Source organism: Eutrigla gurnardus (genome assembly GCF_963514095.1).
Source record: "Eutrigla gurnardus genome assembly, chromosome: 10".
NCBI classification, from domain to species: Eukaryota; Metazoa; Chordata; class Actinopteri; order Perciformes; family Triglidae; genus Eutrigla; species Eutrigla gurnardus.
Window position 1 is genome coordinate 19,718,713 of NC_139924.1, and position 24,410 is coordinate 19,743,122.

A 24,410-nucleotide genomic window follows, 5' to 3' on the forward strand; every position below is an offset into this window, starting at 1 on the left:
TCCCCACACTTCTAGCTCCCCCATACAGAGTTATATATTGCTATTATTTATAACTACTGTATCTCTACCACAGATGCTCTTACCTGAGGCTGATCACCACTGTTTTAATATGAGTCATTTTATTCATCTCCTCACCCGGTTGCTCACTAAAGCTATTATGTTTGGTTCCTCCCTTGAGGAGACAACAGCAGGACTCTCAAAATGAAATCATCAGCAAAGTAAAGCAATAGGGGTCAGGTAGCCAACGTCAGCTCCAGCTGTCCTTGTCGTCTCAAGGACAGCTAGTTTTAGTTTAAGAAACAAGTAGAAGCAAACATCAGAGCCAGTGAGATGTGACTTATTATGTTTAAAATGAGGCCAACACAAACAGCTCCTCATTCAACATTTCATTGATCCATTAATTGTAGGAAAGTTCTCATCCGTCTCCACGGGGGTCCTGTAAGACCGGCACAGAAAACCCACTTGGCTTTTTGAACCTCCTACAGAAAGAATGATGGGACAGATGGGTGCAGTAAAAGAAGAATGAGTTCTTTGTTGGGAGAGTGGGTGGACAATATGTGATGCTAATCCAGTAGTACTGGTGCACACTGTGGTGCTTTAGTCTGTCCTCACGAGCAACACGTTATTTCTTTGCTTCTCTCCTGCTTTCCTTTGCTGTGTAACCTTGTGAGAGTTTCAACAAGCAGAGGTTTTGTATTCAGTGTGTGTGCTGCAGTAATGTCTGGCACAGCGAGAGGGAAATGCCCTCTAGAATAGAAAATGCCAGCTCGCCCACATCTCAGGATTGACTTGTGTTTGTGTATCTGCTTGTTTGTGTGTACATTCCTACAAACTCTGTCTACAGTTCTCTTCAGTTATTTCTCATGATCATTTCCTGGAGACTTCACAGTAACATTAGACATATTCCCTAAGGGTGATTTGAAACATGTCTGTTGTAGTTCTTAGGTTGGATATTTGCATTATAAAATGATGAGTATGTGATAACATCACCTCTGTCATTGTTAGGTTTAAACATCATGTCCTTTAGAAATAGTGTCTAAGAGGATAAAGTCTCTCTACAGCACCACATCTGACAGCTTGAATATCACAGTAATTAGTCAATCGTAGTCGGACCATCACCTCTTTGCCCTCCGCTGCCTCCTGTTGTATTCTCAATCGATACGTATTTATCTACAGAAGTGCATGAATAAAAAGCCATATTTACCGGAGCCCATTATTTCAGTCATTATTATGAGTTGCAGCTTTGTCTGCAGGATTTATCTGTGACTAACTTACTGAGCAGAGGCTGGTCTTCTATGATCTTCTCATCACTGTTTATGAGCTGAACTGAACAGAGTCAGAGTAATTATTCCACCTGCAGCAGAGAAGCTTGAAGGAATGAAGCCTGTGAAGCCACACGTTCTCTGAAAACTAGAGAATTGATGAGTGGACCGCTGCTTCACTGCTGCATCAACATTAAACTAAAATAAGTGAGGAAAATGTTCCTATAATTAGCAGATTACAATCTCTAATGTATCATCTTCAGGGAACTCATTATAATAACAAGGGCTGTTCCGGAATCAGAATCAGCTTCACACATAATATGGAATTTGACTCCTGTTTTGTATTGATTTCAAAACTAACACAAAGAAAGCCCTACAGCTCAGAACAAGAAGCAAAGCTGAATAAGAGTAAAAATCAACATGGACATACGATGTACTGATATCAATATATGTAGGTAACAAAACTAAATTGTCTCCTTTAAGACCCTATGCTAACCCTGTAAACTGTAAATTATACTATTTCTAATTTCCATAGTGGATATTATGGTTCCTGTGTTGTCACTGTATTTTTTATCAGAGTGATGGCCTGTGGAAACAGTTTTTTTTTGTCTTTGTTTCTGCAACAATTTGTATATTTTAAGCATTGAAGTGTCATTTAAGCAATGAAATCAGCTCATTATTATAATATAAAAGTCTTAGGGATGAACTGATTTATTTCCAGTCACAACTTCTGCTGAGTTCTAACTGATGACTCATCTTTATTACCAGCTCTTGGATCCATTAATATCTATGTAAGCACTTACATGTTTGTTATGCAGTTACAAATCTCAATACACTTGCAAATGCTCCCATTTGCAGATTCATTTTTTAAAGCATTTACAAATCTGACTATGCACACAGATTACATTTTGCAGATTCTTGTACACATTGATAAATCCGACGACACATTTAGAGATTCTTTATCACGCTTAAAAATCTGATTATGTGTGGAATGTGGATACAGACACGAACTCCATATATCTGGAAATAGCTCTTCTACAATAATGACCCATTAGTAACGGAGAGGTGCAACCCTGATATCTATTTTACAGACGTGATGTCCAGTGATGATGGCTCTGTTCAGAAATGACGAAATGTGATTAATGTTTATCTGTTAGTCTTTGTCTCAGTAACATCCATCGATTTTGGGACATTAATAGACATTATGACAGCAGGTGGAGGTTGGTGCCTCAGTTTAAATCCCCCAAATGTGCTGATCTGTGTAAAAACATGAAGCTCATTCAACCAAATCTTTAGTTATCCTGCTCTCCACGCTTCATCCAAATGCTTCATATTTCTATTACTGACACAGTGGCTGCCTTTTCCTGAGGCGATCACACACCATGGAGACACAAAGATGGAGCCTGGAGGTTTAAAAAGATATCTGTCTCTATCTCTAGTTTATCTCTTTCACACTCTTCACACCAGTTGCAGAGGTGGGGAGTAACACATACATACTTTATTACTGTACTTAAGTAGATTTTGCAGGTACCTGTGCTTTAATATTGATACAAGGCAAGATTCAGTAAGCCTGGCAAAAAAAACAGCCAGTAGAAACTTCCTTCATAGGGCTACTTTTTACTTTGAGCCTGTACATTCACTTTTACTTGAGGAATGAAGTTGAATCGGTAGTACTTCTTTAAGTATCTGTACTTCTAATTCAGTATAGGATGTCTGTACTCTCACCAGCCACCATCACATCTACTTCTCAATGCAGTCCAATGAGAAAGAGGCTTTAGCAGTAGACCAGGGGTCTGATGAGCTCTCTACTCCAGCGGTGATGAGAGGCTAACCCATTTCATGTTTCCCCACCTATAAATACCTCCTCCTTTGGCAGCCTCTCTCTGGAGGAGATTCCTTAATTCCCATTGGCATGACACAGATTGTGATTGTGCTGTTTCGTCACGCACGTTGCCACACACTCTGTTTTTGTTGCAGCAGCCGAGCAGCGCTGTGATAAAGTGGCCCAATGACCTTTTCATCATGAAGCTGTAATTGTGGTCATTTTTCTTTTGTTTGTTTTTGTTTCTGCGAAAGACTGCAGAAGTGAAGCGCTGCTGACCTCGAGTGTCCATCCTGCGTTTGTCAGCTCTCTCATCTGTTTGTAAATTGACTGATTTCCAGCCACTATACAGGCTGTCTGTTACCGCGGCATCCTAACAAGATCTAAATCCTGACAGCTCCATTTGGAAATCATCCAACTGTCAGTTGGACGGGAAGTGTTGCCGTGGGCTGATCCATCTCTCTCATTGCTGGATGCCTCAGCCCGGTTCTATGTTCTTGTCTCATTTCAATAAGGGTTACTGTTGTGGCAGTGATCTGATTCTTTTCTGGCATTGCTTGTCACTCCATAAATAGATGTTGGGATGTCTGTTTGTGGTGCTCATCAAACTCCCCACACGTGTAGAAATGACATCTCCACAGATGGCCTTCTGCTGTTGAGGTCACTGAAGACTAAAATCTGACATGTAATCTAAAATACAAGAATGCAGTTACCAACCTATGTTGTGTGGATTCCACTTTATTTCATATTTTTTAATATATTTGAGTATAAACACAAATGTACGCAGTGTAGATATGCCAATGATATTCTACAACAAACCAGGTAACTTGCTTTAGAATGTCAGTGTGCTGCAGAGTACTACTGCTGCATCAAGATAGAAGGAAGTGGCGCTGCAGATGTGCACATCAGCACCTGGACTTTCCTGGACCTGCACACTGACGGACAGAGAGCTGAAAACACTGTGACAGAGTGTTGGAATAAAACCTCCATCAGTAGCATAATGAATCCTAAAGACTGATGATTTAGTTTGAAAGTAAATCTGTTTACAAGTGAACAAAGTTTGTAAAGGCAGCTTAGCTCCAGAGAGGTTAATTTAGATGAGATGAGGTGATGAACAGAGAGAGATGAAGAAAATGAATCATTCACTTTCTCTCTCTCTCTCTCTCTCTCTCTCTCTCTGTGTGTCTGTTGTATGCCGAGTCATGCTCCATTAATAATGAGTTAATACCCAGAGACTCACACTTCTCCCCTCTCTTTATAAAACACAGACCTCCTGGAGCTTCTATACATAATGCAGACCTCTCCAGTGGCAGAACAGCTGTATGTTATTACTCCCTCACAAAGGGAAAACAGTTTCAGAGATTTACTCATGAAGGATTTGTAAGTCAGGAGGCAACTGTGTGCGAATATTCTTTCAATCCATTCGACTAGAAAATCTAATTAGTGCCTGTTATTGTGAATGCATTGTCCTCACAAGCAAGAGCTTATGTGACTGAAGTGCCGGGGGCTCGGCTGGTCCTGGACTGAGATTGGTTTCTAAATCCCATGACTTAATTTCTCTCTTGTTTGAAGCTCATGTCACTTGGTCTCTTTGTGTCAGAGTTGGCAGTTTTTAAACAGCAAAAAAAAAAAATGTGTATAGTATAATTTAATTGAAGAAAAGATGATTGAATATTAATTAAATATTTTGAATTCACTGATCTACAATTCAGATTTTTTAAAATTATTTTATTGTGTTTAATCCACAGTCACTTCAAGACCAAATTACATAGAATAAAGGAGACTGTATCTACCTACCATCAACCCTGCACAAGAACATGAACACATGGTTGTTGTGTTGTTTTCAAGCACAATATACATTGAGGAATAGTGAATGAAGAAAATGACCGCTGACCTATTCTCTGACATGAACACATGAGTTGACAGTTGTTTAGTTTTAGAATTGTGAAAAAGTATAACACGCTGCTCCATAGCTTATTAGAGGAATGATGTTTCACTGAGTGGCATCACCTCTCAGACTTTTGATCAGATCAGTTGGAAGTGTATAGTCAAATATGTTATGTATATTATACATCTTTTGTGACTGAAATAGGAGATATTGGCTCCATCAGTATAAATCATTTTGGAGAAATAAAAAAAAAAATCATGTAGGCTACAGTTTGCTTATTACTTAGATGCGTCAAGTCTTCTTTTAAGGTGGCGCAGGGGGATCAGATCCTGAAGGATTCTAAATCCTCACCGTCTGGCTTCATAACATTACCTGGTTTACTGTCAGAGGCTTGTGAATATTTAATGGTATTGAAAGTGAACAAAAGATTAATACCCCCTGCAGGTGTTTGACTCTGGTGACTTTCATTCTGCTGAGATTCTTCTGTCCCACTGAGGAGCACAGACCAGAATACACTGATCTCTATACACCAGTGTGTGTGTAGAGATCAGTGTGTTGCTCTCAGTAAGTATGCACTCTCTCCTTCTTCCAGCCTTTCAGGAAGTTGGGAGTTGAAATAGGAAGTTGAAACTGTGAGTAGGGAGTAATCAGTCACAGCCCACTGCTTATTAACATGGTGACAGCTTTGCCCGTTCATCTGTGGGGAGATTAATGAGGATTTGATGCTGAAGAACTATTCCTCTCAAACATTATTATTATCAGTATTCAGTCCTCTCAGATGTATGATTGAGATAATAACATAATGATACTAATGTTTATTTCTGCTCTCATTCCGCTCGCACTGATTCAGGTGAGCTTCTCTGTTCACATTCCTCACATCCCAACGGAATAAACTGAATATGCATGTGCTCCCTGACTAATATGTAAACTATTGACGTTATTGCTGCTGGAAATGCTGGTGGCCCAGAGGGCTCGACACACTGCAAATTAAGAAAACACCAAATAAAAATAAAAAATTTGACGACACATATGCGACGGTCAGTGCTGCGGGAAGGTTGCACAATCACATACTCATTGGGATTCATGTAATGTAATGTCCTCTGGATCCAAATAGAGCATGAACATGAAATAGCATATTTATGTTCTATAATATATTTAGTTCTCATGGTGATGCACCTTGAAACGTCCTCCCATCTGATCTGCTCCTGACATCTTGATGTGTACTTGTAGAAGCTCTCCAGTTTGAAAGCCAAGGAGATTGTCCAAACATCACATGCAAATACATTTAAGCTTAACATCAGCAAATGTGATATTAAATGTGAACTATAGACATCGAAATGGAAGGTTCCATGTGTAACCACGGTTCTCTTATGATTCACAACTACATTTTTGCCACATACATTATTCAGGATATGATGATATAAATGGGGGCCAGGATGTAAGCATGTTCATCGACATTAGCTGTCTTTGAAGATGTTACATAATATGAGTGGAATACATTTTTTATGATTTATGCAGCCTTTTCATGCAGGGTCTGTTTCATCTCCCTCACCAATGCTGCCACCTCCGACCCCTGTAGGCTTACATGTGTTTCCAGCTGCACAGTGAGCTTCTTCATTGACACTAACATTAGATATACATGTGGTTTGTGCTACTGTACCAAGTCTGATGTCTGGTAGCATGTTCAGTTTTTAGTCCAGGCCTCAGCCTTCAATACATTTCCAGTATTTACACCAAGCATGAAAACAAAACCCTGCATATATGTCATATTACTCCCATTTTCACTATACTTGTCATGTGAGGTTTTTACAGATGTAGTTTACCATGACATACAGATATTTGTAGTTCCCCAATGCACTGGTATTTTACACACATAACTGTTTCTTGACATATAATTCATTATTTTTTCTTTTTCTCCCCTGTGTGAGTGTAAAACTTGTATTTATTGTATAATGAAGTGATATTGTTATGCTCATTTATATCCCTCGAAGGACTCAGACTTCCATTTGTTTCCCTGTTCTGCCAGCTTGGCACAATTTGCAGTCGAATATTCATTATTTATGTATTAAACGGAACATTTTGAATACATGTCTTATCTTGGGAAAAGTACAGATTCTCATTTCAGTGGTTTAAATAATTGTAATTACTGAGTCTAGAGTCTAAAACAATGCACTCATCCATTAACCACAATTGATTCTGGCCACCCCACACTCACTCTGCTTATAGAACATTACATGTTTACTTCTCACTTGTTAAGTTGCAGCTTTCAACAGCATTACGTTTGAGTTTTGTCTCAGTGGAGAAGTTTGATTTTAGTATGTCTCTCAGTCACTGAGCTGATATACTGTAAGTGGGTGACACTACAAGAGAGATGCAGAGAGAGAGAGACAGTTAGGTGCAGCCATCGTGTGAAAAAAACATGTTTTAGAACTGTTTTGTGTAATGGATGTAAGTCATATGTGACTTAAATACATCAGCAGTGTGTGCATGCACCTTGCACATGCATGTATACTGTAAACATCAGCAGCAGAATTCTATTTTATTCACTTTATACCAAACCAACTGACAGCTATTTGTTTAACATGTGTGACTCCAACAACACCAGGCTCCTACACATGTCAGTAGTAAGTTGATGCTCCACTGAGACAAGAGAGGTTTACAGTTTGATTTGTCACAGTGGAGAACATCATTTCATGGTTTAAGTAGCTGTGTTTACTTGACTGTTGTGCTCTTTCTGTCTTTCTCCAACTACTATATAAACTCTCTGTAATTGCCTAAAATGACCAGTATTTATGTTTCCCTGACTGATGGCCTCTGGCAGTCATGTGACTAATAACTGTATACAACACTGTGATTCTGCTGTGAACGGACAGCCAGCATGTGTAATCTCTATGCACAGATGAGGAGGAGGAAGTGGGAGATGATTGATTGGCAGTTAAAGGAGAACAGTGGGATCGTCTCTGGACTGTTGGTTTTAGTGTTCAGCTGTCTGCTACGACAACAACACATTAAGAGACACAGACACGGGTGTGACGGTTCATTAATTTAAAAACTGCCCTCAGAATATGAACGCTGCCACATTACAAACACAGCCAGACGTCTGTGTGAAATTAAACAAGGCTGACAAAACAAACAACTTTTATTTTTCTGTTTATTTTTTGAAACGTCAACGATATTTAAGGCTGCAGCATGTAGAGGTAAAAGTATGTCGTTGCAGATGGAGGAGAGTCTCTCAGGAGGACAGTTAGCTGTCAGCCAGTATTCCAACGGAGAAAGCTCATAGAAGACTGGATAGAGGAGGAGAGATAACCGTGGAGAAAATCTAGTTGTCTGTCAATGAAGATGTTACACAGTGCATGTCTTTATGGAATGTCACAAAATGAACATCCAAAAACAGATGATCATTGTCATTTCTTTGTTTTCCATGTCTGCAGTAAGAGACACAGACGTGTAATGCCAGTGAGAGTTTTGCCTGAAGTTTTAAATCCTGAATAAATGCTGTGTTATCTCAGTTTCCACCGCCGTGATCAGCCAATGAAATCAGATACTTAATTCTGATCAGATACTCTGTATGTGACAGCCACGGATCAGTGATGATGTAATTGCTCCCCAGATGAAACCAGGGGATTGTGGGTAATCTGATAACTCTTCTAATCAGAAGGCTCAAAAGGCTGACCACTCATTTGCAAGCTGGGTTATGACTATTATTGTCAATTAATAGGTCAATCGTGAATTGGGTAGCAAGTTGGTGGTGAACAGTGAGGATGGACACAGATAATGTTTTTTTTAAGGAGTGCACCCACTAGGGTTGTCACAAATTGAAAGTCGATGCCCAGGAAAATACTCAATACTCAATATAATTTTAATTAAAAATCCATTACAATTAAAAATCATTAAATATTAAGAGGCAAATGTTTTTAGATTAGAACAATACAAATACCATCTGTAACACTTTTTTTAAAAAGTCCTCATCCATGTTGAACAAAAATAAAACACAATAACATAACTTGGGGTGTGTATAATTGATATTGTATGTACAGTCCTGTTTATTGACTGTGTTTCTGCCGACTTGGCAGCTGTTTATTTAACAGTACAGCACTATTTGTTGGTTGTACAGTGGTTTGATTGATTAAGTGGAGCTGCTGTTGTGCCTTCAAACAAAGCACTTAATTAAATCACTTGAATGAATAATATATTTTTCTCCTTTATACAGCATGTGTGCCACTGTAACGTCCCTTCAAACTAAATCGCTCTCCAGAATAAGAAACACCAGGTGACATAAAGGATTAACCCGACTAAATGAGTGTAGAGACCAGAGTCTTTTCATTGTCCGTTTGAATGTTGGTATGTATTTTAGCACTTTGTTTTCCATCACCCTTAGCCATGATTCATCCTTACTTTCCTAGATGATGTGATTCTTATGTCTGATTGTTGGTGAAACTCCTTCATGAACTTTTCTTGGCTAAACAGCCTCAGCCCCCATAATCTATTGTCGTTTTATTTTTCACAACGGTGGATAACAGTTTGACTTTGAGCAGGCTGGTGTTCATTCATATTACTGTTTTAACAGGGGCACTACGTTTATGACAAAAAAAAAAGAAAATATTTCCAAAGTTGTTCACATCATCACGTTTGTCATTGTATCACTAAATCATCTATACAAGTATTTTGGTTAATGGCTATATATAATAATAGATTATTAGAACGTCCATTAGAATGAGTGTGTTAAACACCATCTGACAACTTCAATGTCATTTTAATTAGTCAGTCACAGTCTGAACGTCCCCTCTTTACCCTCTCATTCTCCGTTTTATGTTTTAACTTTACAGTGCTAATGCGGATGAGGAACTCATTGATGAAATATTATCTGTAGCAGACAAGATATTAAATCATATTAATATTGTCCACTTTTATCTTCATCCATCTCTACAGTTAAGTGTTATTTGATTTACTTGCTCTCAGTCCGGCGCGGGCTTGTTGAGCTGTTCCTCTACTGTTCATATCTGAACACGACTCTGTTACACATCAAGGACCGATGAACATCTGGTTCACGCTGCTGCTCCTTGAGTTCGTACCAGACTGTGAAGCCACACCTCTCTCATATACATGATTTGATATGGTGTGATCGGTTCATTGTGAAAAAGATAATGCATGTCACTCACTTCTTGATTACATTTCTTTACAAACGCTCATGGAAACCAAGATGAACATGTCTCCCTTCACGATCCCCCCTCATTTGATGGTTTATTCCGGTGCTGAGAGAATCTACTGCCTCCATGGCCATAGTCTCCCTCCAGCCACTATCACAGCTACTTCCTAATGGAATCCAATGAAAATGAGCCATAAAACAGGATTAAGCAGCTCTCAGCATGTTCAGTGCGCGTCCCGCTGGTCCAGTCCCTGGAACACAAAGTAGGATTTTAGTAGCTCTTATGTCTGTGAATGTTCTTGCTTGGCTGTTCCAGCATTATATTAATACAATGTTTTACTTAATGCTGTCAAGTGAGTGTCTTTATGACTGATGTGTTTAATCACAGAACACAGCTTTATTGTGTAAGACCAACCTTGTCTCTGTAAAAAGCTGTTTGGCTGAACCTTTGTACCTTGTATTACATTCTCACGCTGAGAGAAAATGGGTTTTTCATCAACAAACAATGAAGCGGGATTATATTTTTATTTCACGTTCTGCAAAAATCATAAAGCGACGGAAGCTAATGTTCTTTGTATGGCCTCTGTTAGACAATCCAATTAGAGCTTAATATTCTCCTCTTGAAATGATTATGGGCTGCAGGATGGTGGGGTATAGCCCCTCCTGCCTCCAGTCCCGTGTCAGTGTGGGCTTTTTCCTAGTACCCCGGCTTCCTCCCACAGTCCAAAGCCATATAGGAAAGGTTAATTGCTGACTCTAGATGCCCGTAGGTGTGAATGTGAGTGTGAATGTGTGTCTGTCTCTACGTGTCAGCCCAGGTGGATAGCAGGTCGCCCTGATGTCAGCTGGGATCAGCTCCCCTGCGACCTTGTGTAGGATAAGCAGTTACAGATAATGGATGAGTGAAGTGATTGTCCTCATAAGAATGAGCCATTGTAATTAAAGTGCTCGGGGATCATCAGGGCCTGGACCACTTAAGCTTGGATGTTATCGGCTCATTTGTTAGTATCATTATGGTGTGTTTACGTTGTCTTACTCAACTTCTGCTACTGCTCACCCTGATGATGATGATGATGCACCTCAAGACGTTGTTGCTCCATTGATCTCAAGCTGGATATTAATATTAACGAGTGAAGTCAAAAGACAACTGAGAGATGAAGGTTACAGCAGCTCTACATTTCAATGAGGATTTCAGAAGGTCACATTCAGACTTGAATTCCAATTGAACTTCTCCACAGGGAGAACTCTGAAGAAGGAACAGGTTAAAACTTTCCTCTTTTGGGAAGATGGTGTGAGATTGCTCAACACTTTTGGCTGCACGTGCTTTAGATCATCCAGCTGCAAGACTCATAATTTAATTATTCAGTTTTGTACAAGAGCAAATGAAACATGCTCTCCTTGTCCTGCCATGTATCAGATACACATCTGTAAGATCCATCTGGAGCAGAAAGTTGCATCCAGTTTATTTTTTTTAACAGTGAACATGAACCTCATTTAACTTCTGTGTCTCACTCACAACCTGCTTCTGTCTGAAGGGCAACATACAAGTATCGGTGATATATACGGCCAACTGTTGCTCCTCATTACAGGAGGTCCACTCCTCTCTGGTGCTTCCATCCAGAGTTTCTCTTCCAGCTGCTCCCTGGCTGCTAAATTGTGTCCATTAAGAAAATGAATAAACTATGAATGTGTCAGGATGACAGAAGGCAGAACAGATTTCCCGTCCAGCAGCACTGATTTGTTTCCCTCCATCTCCAGGACGACTGCTTAGCTGCACATCATGAATAACACACAGCTCCTTCCTATTGACACATACACACTCCTTGTTTATCATAGATGGACACAAAGATCACACTGCATTCATTCAACATATGATACACTTTGTCACAAAGCCTCCCATAAAGTGGATGAGACTGGATTATTAACAGGCCTCAGATCAGTGTAGTTTAGTCTCTAATAATATTTTCAGCTCACATATATATTTAAAGTGTGACCGGCACGTTTTTACATTATTATCAGCTATCATATTTGAAATGATGGTTGGATCGTGATACACATATCTCAGATCAGTTCAGCCACACTTTTACATATTATTGTCTGATATGTTTTTCCTTCTTCTCTTTGACTTTTTCTTCTCCACATTTCAAACTTATTCTCTTCAGCTGGCTTTTCCTTTTAAGTGTAAAATCTGTTTTCCCATAAATGACGTTTGATCTGTGTTTTAGGAAGATGAGTCGGGGCTTGCTGGAGCTCCAGTTCTGCTCCGTCACAATGATCCACTCCACTGAGCTGTATGACGCTACACCCATCCTTTAATCCCCCTCTGATCCCACCTGCTCTACTTACTGACTGCTTTCTGATTCAAACAGTAAATACACTATATGTTGGTGTCACAGACAGCATGACTGCATTGTGCTCCTGATGGTGAGTTTGTCGATGGGAACAGATTATTGTGTTTAAACATTAAACAGCTTAAAAAACAATTCAGTGATAACTGTTTGGGCTCAGTGCAGGACAATTGGGAATCAAAATAAAACATTTTTATAATAACCTTAATAATCTAATGACATCTATATACCGGTATGTCTGATGTTGATACTCTTCCTGCTGTGAGTTGTCTTAAACATCTCTTTACTGATGCAATGCATTACAGTTTCCAATGATTCAGTTATTGACTAAAATTCAGTCAGTTTTTTTTAAACTCAGCTTCATGTCACTAATTTATGATGTATGAATGTATTTTGATATTTCCCATTTTCACATTCATGAGTTGAGATGCCTTCCTGTTCTCACCTGCACACATTGCACGCTGCTTCCTGTGTTATTTGATGAAAAAAAAAAAAAAATGGAAAAAGGCACAGCTTCTCTCTAAATGCAAATCTGCAAGGTTAGAAAAGGAGACGGCATCAGATATTTCATCTGTAGATCTGGTTTTTGACCAAGATGTCTGCTGATATGAAAAGTGTAACTGGAAGTCGTAGCAGGTCCATTATGTCATAATATGAGAGGTGAGAGAACGAAGAAAACACAGACGTGTTACACTGGTTGAGAAGAGCGACACTGTAGCTGCTGGTAAAAAGTGTATTATGTACATCTCATCATAAACCCATATTTGCAGTGTGCTGGCATTCGGCCAAAGGCTAAATCCTCTTTCTGGGAAAACCTTCACTTGGCCCTGTATAGTATTTCAGCAAGCACTTCTGCAAAATGCTTTTCAGAGGAAGATGCTCTATTGTTCTGTAGCTCCTCACAGAACAATCCTCCCAACTGTAGCAGGAGTGTCTTTCTCTGTTGGAGGTTTACAGAGCAAACAGCAGTGAGAGAAGAGAGGCAGGCAGACAGACAGACAGACAGAGAGAGAGACGTGCGACAAACACAGAAAATGTGTCTTGTGAGATCAGTCCTTCAGGCTAAATGGGATCAACAGTGTGTTGATGTTGTTCTGCCTCGGTGACGTAGAGAGTCAACAGCTGCTTGTCCTGCTAAAAGCTAAAGACTGCCCTCCACGTATTCACTCATGTGTATGCAGTCAAACACACCTACAACTGTATTACAGCAATCTGAGCTCCTCATCCTGTCCCTAAGGGGGAGTCCAGACTCCCTGTAGAGGAAGCTCGTATTACCATGTAGATGACCGTTTAAATGGACAGTAGATGTCAAGCAGTCAACTCGACAGTGGTGTTTTTTATGGACAGTTTTATGAGTAGCATATAAATCCAATAACGGAAAGAAGTCAGTGGCTCTATTTGGTATGAGGTTTCCTCTCTGATCACATTCACTTCATCCACTCACTGCAGTCTCATTGCTTTTTAATATTTACAATTCAAGTATTAATATAGGTCACAAGAGAGGAAAATGTATGAATGTCTGATCATAATAGTGAGAGTCAAAGTAATGTCGGCCAAATTGTATTGCTCCAGCTCTGCTCTGATCTAGATATATATATGTTTCCTGTAATGTTTTTATATCTCATTTAGATACACTCTCTGTACCAGTTCCATATTAGAGTGAATGGAGGCCGGGGGATGTTTGAAAGCTCCCATAAGGGCTGTTTGTATCTCAATACTGCTGATGGAGCTCTTACAGTATATTTGAGGAGACACTAATTCTCATCTTCTGCAGTGTACAAGTAATAGTAATAGTAGTAGCAGCAGTAATGTTTGAGGTGTGCATGTGTGAGTCACGGGTGAGTCAAGTTTTGACACCCAGGCGGAAATCTGGAAGTCTATCAGTTCAAGTGTGAATGTTATCATTCTCACTAAACACAGTTTTGTATTTCCTTCAAGCATTTCAAACCTGTTAATGTTTGTACAGTGTACATCTGCATACGCTGGAAACAAGGCCCAATTTGGACTTTTACTTTCTAAACTGTAAAAGCAGACAAAGGTTGTTTCCGTCTCAATGGGTAAGCACTGTAGAGACGGGGAGGGAAAGGACATAATGAAACGTGAGGGGAAATAGCAGGTTGACAGTTTGTACGTTCTCACGCTCTACAGCATATTTATAGATGACAGATAGAAGATTGTCTTTCCAGTCAAGATGTGCATCGCCTGCCAAATCAAGAGCTGCATTATCTTAAAGTGACAGTATTCAGATATTGAGGACAAGAAGAACAACCCAGTGTGTTACAGGAAATAGCCGAAATAACTGGTTACCATCAGAAGAGAAGCAACAACAGGAGGTGGAAACCACCCGACTAACCTTGAACTCATGACCCCAAACTATTTCTTCCAAATCACCCTTCAAAAAAAAAAAAAAAAAAACACTACACACAGTTGTCTGACATTTGGCGAAACATTCTTGGATAACATTTCTTGTCTCCTCATGCAACAACCTGCTGTTCAAAATGCCAAAGTCCTTCTATCTATTCTGATCCCTCACATGGGCAAACACATTTTATAATTGAGAACAGATAATTGTTTGAATGCAGTTTCATTTTGCAGGAGGAGTTCTGAGAATATGATGTGTTTTCAAAAAGGTCAAACCGATGAGAAATACTGTAAAGTTTAGAAGAACAAAAACATTGAAAGTTGAGACATGGAGGGAAAATGGGCCCACAATATTACTGGGGAATAATTTATCGTCCTTCCAGCTGCGAAGAAATCTGCAACCTGCTTTCAAAATGTTGATTGAAGTATTTTTATTAGACACTTGTCCAATAGACCGCTTATTGCAACAAACGGTGACACTGTGTTTGCTGTTCTCAGTACTTCAGCTACGTCTTCATTGTCCAGCATGCTGGAGATGTAGCTGGGAGCACATGAATCCCCTGTGGGTGGACACTGAGCTGAGCCAGTGTTAATGCTTTAAAAGTCACACGGACTCAACGGGGTGAAACGAGCAGGCAGAGGGCTGCTGAGCTGGAAGCAGAAGGCTGGGAGTGGAGCAGAAGCCAGTGTAGGAGGAACAAGTGTAATAGGTCATTTCAATGAGAATAGACTGAGTTTGAAGTGTGTTGTCATCAGTGTGTTCACTGACAACATGTGACCTCGTGTCCTGCCTGAACTCACACTCCAGTTCAGCCAGAAACACGCGTCGGGCAAAATGCTTCCTGCTTCCTGCTTGAGGCCATTTCAAACTTCAGGATTCATGACCACAAAGACAAATATGCAGTAGGAGAGTTTGTGATTGAGAGTCGTCTGTTAGTGTGATTATAACCGTTTTTAAAGGAGATTGTTGCTGTTCAAGCTGCCAGTGGGCGTTTATAGTTGTACCCTGTCCTCTAACAGGAAGTGTCAAACTGTCTTTTTGTCCTCCATGACTGCAGAGTCACCAGTGGGTTTTCTAGTTCCACTCTAGCCTTTCTGTCTTTGACCTCCTCCCACGTTCTCTTTCCCTTCACTTCAGCACAAAGTCATTCCATCTCTCTTGTATTCACCTTTCCTCTGATGTGTGCATTTGTCTCTCATCTCGTCCTGCATAGCAGACGTGGTTACAGTGTTTCTCTACTATACTCTTTTACTGCCCTTTACTCTTTCTGGATTATAAAGAGTTAAGACATAATTAGTTGCAACCTTGGCCACCACACAGTCACTGCAAGGTCTCGCTGAACTCTCAGCTCCACCAACACATCACGCTTCATCAATATTGTAAACAGGCATAGAAGTTATTAAGTGCAGCCAATGAGGTGGAAATGTTAACTTTCTGAGCATTGTGGATATTTTAGTTCCAAAAGTTTATTTCAAGGGAAATGAATGAGGACTTTTTAAAATGATTTTACTTTTTCAAGCAAATATGCCGGACTAATTAGGCACATTTCGGGTCAAGACAACTAAGGCAACTTTTTGTGCTCCACTAAATTTCTTGTTTTTCTTCTGTCAGTCTGCCTGTGCTGAACAATGCCTGTATACAATTTGCTTCTAACTAACATCCATCTTTGCTTGTGAATCTCAAAACTACTGTAGGCAGGACAGTACTCATCAATTATGAATCAAAACACCCTTAGCTGTTTAGGGATCTGAAATTGAAAGCAAATCCACCTCTGGCCAGTGATGCTTTTTGTAAAATCATATGTATAAAGAAAATCTTCTCTCCTCTCTCTTCAAGACTTGAAAGCAAAAGTGTCACTAGGTGATGCATACATTTTTTTTCCCCAAATCTGCAGAGCTCACAGAAAATGTGTCCATTTCACAGTGAAACCATCATGGCTGCTGTCACACTGTCCTTTTCTTCCATCATCCACTCTCTACAGAGCAGGACTAGAATACAAGCTGTCTGTTGTAACACTGGAACGAGTTGTGTTTTGTCACTTCAGATTGTTATGATGTTCATTGGGGAAGTTTCTTTTTATATTTTTTATTTATTTTTTTGTTAGGGGGGGGGGGGTGTTAATGGAAAAAAGGGCATTACCATTTGTATACTTACTGCTGGTTGATTGGTTTTTGCACTAATTTCACTGTTCGGGTATAAATCCAATTTCAGTCCACTTCTGTGTTTCTGCTGTGACATTGTGAATTTCTTGCAGCCAAAGTGCAGCTTTAAATTAATGAGCCTTCACATCAGGGGCTGTTTTTCTTCAACCTGTTGTGTTCCAGACGACTGAACACTGAGACCAGTCACAACAAAAGCCAACGATTCTGCTCATGCTGGCGTTCGATCATCTTCTCTCCTCCTCTACCTCATTTATGAAGCGACTGCTGCTTCTCGCACAGCAAAGTAACATCATGCAGTTAATTTCTTTCCAATAAACTGCTTATATTTTAAGATTTCTTTTAAGTGTGTTCATCTTTTGTGGTCAAGATTCTCAGTGATTTACGAAACATACAAATCAGTTTGGTGCTAAAAGTGAGTTGAGTTTATTGTTTGGATTGAGTCATTCCATCCTGGACGTTCTTTCCTTGAAACGGTCTCTTTAAACACATTAGTTGTATCAATGAATTGAACTCTGTGACACTGTGTAGTGAGTGGACGGTCTCTGTCCATGGTGCTGACTGAGAGCCCCGACCATCTATCTGTCACTGCGTTTCATTCGCTTTTTTAAACAAACAATAAAATATAAGGAATCTGGGATGTTCTGACTAAATTATTAACTGCTGTCAGAAATGCAATGGGTGTATGTTTTTCTTGTGTTTTAGATGCAGTCTTCACTTATTTATTCATTGCAATTACAGTACATTTAAAGTAATCTGTATCGCTGAAAATACTAAATGTCAGCAGTTTGTTGCATGAATGAACAGATGTTCTGGGTCCCTCCTTTAGTGTAGAGAATCTGTTGACTCTCATTCAGTATGGTGTTCAACACACACACACACACACACACACTATATATATATATATATATATATATATATATATATATATATATAAAAGTTTTAACATTAATCCAAATTTAGAAGCCATCTGACTTGTTATACTTTATTACAGTTGGACACAGTAAAGTGGCTTAGCTAGCTTAATAGAGACAGTTTGTCAATAACAAAGGAGTCGTTGGACCTTTGACACATCATCAGCTGACAAACATGCGTTTCACAGTTTTACTGAATGTGTGCAGCCGCTGATTAACCAAACATTCGTTTCGATTCCGAGTCCTCCGATGTGAATATCCACCAAGATGACCCAGCTGGACTGAAATCTGTGGCTCTATGAAACTTGTCTTGTTTCCATATATTTTATGCCAGATTGGCTGAGTGTCTGCAAAGAAAGTCTCTGGAGGTCTTTGGACGTGAGCAGCCGGCAGTGATAATTAGTGAAATTTGTTTCTCTCTTACTTCCTAAGGTTGAGGATAAAATGCCCTTTTCATAATTTCTCTGACGCACGCTATGACATGAGAGATGCATGAAAGGTTGTGCTTCAGTTCCTAAAACTTGTCAAGGATTCGGCTTCAGTTGTGAGGGGAATCAGAAGAATGCTTTAAGGTTACATATTGGAGAAAAATAAAGCTGTTTTTTTCTTTCATTTAGAAAAAAATATTCTTGTTCAGATGCACACAAATCTCTGTTTTGAACTACGTTTTTTCTCTAGCTGATTGGCACTGTTTTTTCAATTAAACAGACTTTTTCACTTTGGTAATTGAATGGCCCATTTTGCATGGGATGGCTCAAACGAACTAATGTTTAGAAGTTGAAAATCACCTGATCGGTTTTGATCAGATGTGCAAGTGGTTCTAATGCAAACTGTAGACAAATGCCTTTAATATTTTGCCTCCTTAAAAAGCAAATGTTTATGCATGATGACCTCAAACAACAAACTTATTGTTCAGATATTTAAAACTCATTGATTTGAAACAAAACTAAAACTCATTCCGGAATTGAGCCAAAGAGAAACAAACAGTTGAGCAGGTCCATCTCTTTAATCTGCAGTCTCGGATCATGTTGGATTTATAGTCTCCAAAAGGCTGATTTTAGTAGCAGTAGTCTGATATTTTCAGGACCATCGAGGCATAGTGACTGATACTTCCATACATGAGTGTTTGATGAGCTCTGACTGGCCAACAGCAACGTGGCATCATGACTTTTCGTAAATATACACGGCAATTCCTGTGGCGTGTTATCTGTACGCAATTCGAGCTATACGCGTGTATGTGTACGTTCTGAGCGAAACGACCCATCACATCCGCGTGTATGTTAGGGTTAGGGTTCGACGTTGATAAACACGCGAAAAGGCGATTGTGCGTAGTGATAACACGCCATAATGGCATACGAGTTGGCGTGTCATGCATACGCCACTTCATGAGATCAGTCTGACAACAGACTCACTCCTAGTTGCAACTGAACGCAACAGAAAAATTGCATTGTTGATTTAAAAGATGAAACATTTACACTCTGTCTCCTCTCTTTTCTCTCTTCTAGGTAAGAGGCCAAGTGTGTGTGTGTGTGTGTGTGTGTGTGTGTGTGCGTGTGTGTGTGTGTGTGTGTGTGTGTGCGCCCGCGCCAGTGAGATGACCACGGCACAACTACCTACATTCAACTGGTCTTCAGAACTGACAGTAAGAAGAACGCTGACTGATTTGTTCTAAATGGACCACATTATTGTGCAGTAAAATGTATAACCTTGTGTCTGTCGTAAACAGACTAGCAGTCTGCAGTGGTTGTTTTGGGTCAGCTGATGATCAGCTGATGTGGCATGACTTTGGTGTCCTGCAGCAGATGCTTTGAATTAAATCAGAATCTCTCCCTCACTGTCTCTGTTCTGTCGTCTCTCTTCCGTCGTTCCTATTTCAGAGCAGACATTCTAGTAGAGTCGTTCTCTCTTTTTCCACCAGCAGCCATCACGTCATCTCCCTAATGTAGTCGGATGAGAAAGAAGCTGTATAATTAAATAGAAACAGTGATGAACAGGTTGATATCATGTCTCCTCTTGCTGTGGATCAGTGTTGAACAGCAGAACTGCTGTGTCTTTAGTCCGAGATTACTTCCATCTTGGTTTGGTTTCCTGCTTTGCTGTGTTGTATTCGTGTCTGCAGTCTCTAGTCTGCAGCTCCCTGCCTGTTGCTGCTTCACAGCTGACACTCAGCAGTGAAACAGGCTCAGTGCGGCTGTTTGCTTCGACTGTAGAGATGGATGTTCACATGGACACACATGCTGATGCTTTTTGAGACAACAGTCTGGTTCTAAATGTACTGAGAGCCTGCTAATGTGTTTACATGTTAGACTGTGTGTGTTCCGTACAGACGTCACTCCATGGAGGATAGAAATAAACCTCACTATCTGCAGCACAAAGCAGTATGGAGTCTATTTAAAACAGGTCTGTTGACTGTCTCTTTTAAGTAATTAGACTAAACTCACTGATGATCTTTGGTCAAACATAAACACTCTTTACTGGCAGAAAGTAACCATCGTTGTTTCTTGCAGTTTTTTTCTTCCAGGAAGATGAGAGGATTATTATTCAGTCTACAGCCACACGTTGCTCCAGCAGCGCTGCATTGAGTAAATACAGAATAGATGCATGCTGGGAGCTTCTGCAGTGGGGTAAAGCAACGAATCCATCCATCTGCCCATCCAAATGATTCAATTCACACAGAAGCATTATGTGTGAATTGAATCGTCATTATTATTATTACATCTCCATCAGCGAAAGGAACAGACGTTGCAAATGTAATTTAAAGCAATGCGTCCGATGGAGTGAATGTGAATAAGGTCGTTGTCATGCCATCAGAAAAATAAATGGGATACAGAAAGACAATCGTCTTGGAGATAGAGGTAGGATGTGTTTACAGGCGTTTACATGGAAGTGTGTGTTTTTTGTGTGTGTGTGTACATATGTGTACATGTGGCAGTTGCGTGTGCTCCTGCTTTGTATATAACTGTACCGCCTAATCTCTGCTCTTGGTGCCAGCCATGTAGTATTATTATTATGTCCGTGTGTCACAGTGGGTGATGTCGATGGAAATCTGTGGCGTTCTGTGATAATGATGATAGGATAGGACGGGTACTTCATTGCCCCCTAAGGGAAAGTAAATACACACAAGACACTTGACCACAACCTGTCTCTAACCTGCCACTCGCACAGACTTCTCCCGAGGGGGTCTTGTCAGTTCCAGGACCAGCTGAGTGAGGGCCGCGTTGCTTTGCTGAGATGTCGGAGTTGCTTAGAACAGCTGAGAACTGGGATCACTGCTGCTCTCTGTTTCAACCTGTCAGTGCTGACTGATGCTCCAGAGCCAGGCATCAATCATTAGACGCCATTAACAGCTGCTGCCAGGCAGTGTTATTTTCTTCATGAGTCTGTCTCACTGAGATGTTCCGTATGAGTCTGCAGGTGAAATCATGGATGTCATCCATGTGCAAAAGCTATTATTATTATTCAATGTGTTTGATTCTTTGAGATGTTGGCCTTGCTTCAGCAAAATATTAACCGGTTATTGGAGCAGCAACTGCCACATCATGTTTTATTTTAAAGTGAAATTCCCCACATTAAGTTCTTTGACTAATCATTTTAGCCAGTCGATGTATATGCATCCTCTTTTATGCCAGAAAAACCTGCTGCTCCTCTTCATCAAACTAATAACATGGACAAAATGTGATTGTTCTTTTACCCTTTAACCAAGATTGACTTAAAGACATTCAGAATGCAGCATAATGGATGGGACAAATGAGATGGGACTGCAGCAAGACTGAATCTAATGAAGGCGGGATGCATTTATCCCAATAAAAGAGAGTGAAACAAGAGAGACAAACAAGAGAGACATATAGATGCACACAAGAAGAAGGGAGATATAATAGCACTCCTGTGCATGTAGTTCCGCTCTGGGATATTAAGTGTCCCATTCTGCCTTCTCTCTCTCTCTCTCTCTCTCTCTCTCTCTCTCTCTATCTCTGATGGTCAGAGAGAGAGATGAGACTGAGATTTTGTCTTAGTTTATTCACCTCTTTTCTGTAGTCCCAGTCTGATCTCTATATAAATCCATGAAGCAGCTTTAATTTATTTACCCAACAGTTGTAATCAGAGCAGTGAACATCCAAACTTGCTTTTCATCTCCTGACAGACATATACAATTTCATGAAGACACACATCCTTCTACATCCAGGGACCTCCTGTGGTGTTTGAGCCAAACTGACTTTGTCTGCTTGAAATAAACTCCAGCGTCTTCACAGTTGGTCTCTCTGCTGCTCTGTGCTGTATGATTGATGGAGCAATTAGTCCATGAAACGGTCCAACATTACATCTTCCCCTGGTCTTTATGTCAGGCTCTTTGGTGGAACAGATCTCTATGATCATCTTTATACAGCCCCACACTGATAGAAGTACATGTACCGATATATATCTTGGAGGCTAATATGAGGACACACTGTCCTGCATGAGTTGTTGAAGGAGAACATTTTCAGTATGTGACCATCAAATCTGCAAAACCTTCATCAGTGGTGATGATGTCCTGTTAATTCAAAACACACTCAAATGACAAAAGTTGTTTTTGAATAATTCTATTTCTACAGAATCCACATTATCTTTTCAAATTATATTTCTGCTTGGAAGCCACTTTTCGTTTGTCCTCACAGTGTGAATTCACTCCACACGCTGCCTGCATGAGTGCAGATGTGAGAACACACACATAGAAGTGCACACTTACATGAACGTTTACTCCTCGCCAAGTGCATCCTGCTGGTTGTGCGGGTGGTAGGAAGACGTTTGTGATCTTGTGAAGCAGGAAGTCAGGAAACAGCAGAGCAGAGAAGAGCCGACTTTAACTCCCTGCAGACTGAAAGCTCCCTGAGAGTCACACACACACTCTGGCTGGAGACTTTTGGAGGAATCAGCATTTTAGAGCCGAGAGGAAACATATCTCACATGAAGTGTCAATAGTTAATGTCAAATCACAGAGACAGACCTAGTAAACATAATAAGCAACCTCAGAGTCACCTCCTGTCCAAAGCTATTATATGTCATGTACCTTTTATTAGAGAGTACTTTAAAGAGAGAACTTTAAATGAGCCACACTGAATGCTTCATTTGGTTTGAGCTCCTTTTAGCCTTCAGATTAAAAGTTAATTAGACGAGTAATGAAGTGTGGCAGAGAGATTAGAAGAATATCTTCCTCCAGGTGTCTCAGCCTCGACCCCACAAGCAGAAATCTCACCAAATGCCAATGGATCTCCATGAATATTCATTTAAATTTGATTCAAATTGCACTCAAACTGTGTGTCTGTCTCTTTTCAAATCAATGAAGACGTTTCACATAACCTCCTCCAAGTTTTGTACGACAGCTGCTGTGGAACTATTTGAAGACTCATTCATTGGTCAACTAATTCAGCCACAAAAGCTACAGCACGAGTCAGCTTTCTCAACAAATACATTTAATTTTGTTGTGTTGTTAGTTTCTGTGGCCGTGTGTTGTCTGCTGAGTGCTTCCTCAAAGCTGTGTCTTGCCAAGTAAATACTTAATTGTCCCTTCCAAGGTTATAGCATGGTTATATATGCCTGTTCAGATGTTGTGTGAGGAACGGTGTGGATGTCCTGCTGCTGATTTACTAAGAATAGACATGGCAGTTTATGCAGGGCGACATCACACCATGGATAGTTTCACTGATGAGCTGTCGCTGCCACACATACATGTAGGTGTCAAACCGTAAATGAGACAGACTGTTAGTGTGATGTACCCAAATAAACAATATGTGATCATTATCATTATAGACATAATGGAAATGTTTTATGTAAACAATTACACAAATGATTAAACATGTTTGATTAGATGCTAGCCATCTTTTCAGTCTTGAACCTCATTCAACTCTGATATTTTCTCTTTTTCTTTGGAGATGACATTTTAAAGAAATCCGTCCAACTTTGATCTTTTAAAGTCTCACAGTCAGATTCTGAAACGGAGTCATTTTATGCTTAAATGTCAACCCTTTAAGCTATCGAGCAAGCTATCAATATCGTAAGTGAGCTACATCACATTCATTTCTCTGGATTTTGTGGACAAGTGAAGTGTCACCAGTTGTGACAAATGCAGTGTGACTCCTGCTGCAGGCTGGAAGGCAGAGAAGAACCAGCACAACACTGACAGCTGCTGTAAGACTGGAAACGTGAAGGGAAAGCGTCCTATCAAGTGTCGCAGGGCAGAGAAGAGAGACTGGAGCAGGACCATCAATGTAGACCAGTGTCTCCATTTAGAAACACATTGAATTATTTGTGTCTTAACGGAGGAGCCATTGTAAGCCACAACAACATTGGTAGAAATGTGGGCAAAAGGCTGATGTCAAAGAAAATGTATTTTGACACAAGTTAGCATGAGTTGATTTGTGTCTTCCTACAGATGGAGCGATTGTGTTGAGAGATATGAGGGTCAGTTGAGTTGTCTGTCACAGTTCAGCAGATTTACCAGCTCCCTCTTTGCTGTCACCTCTCAGCTGGAG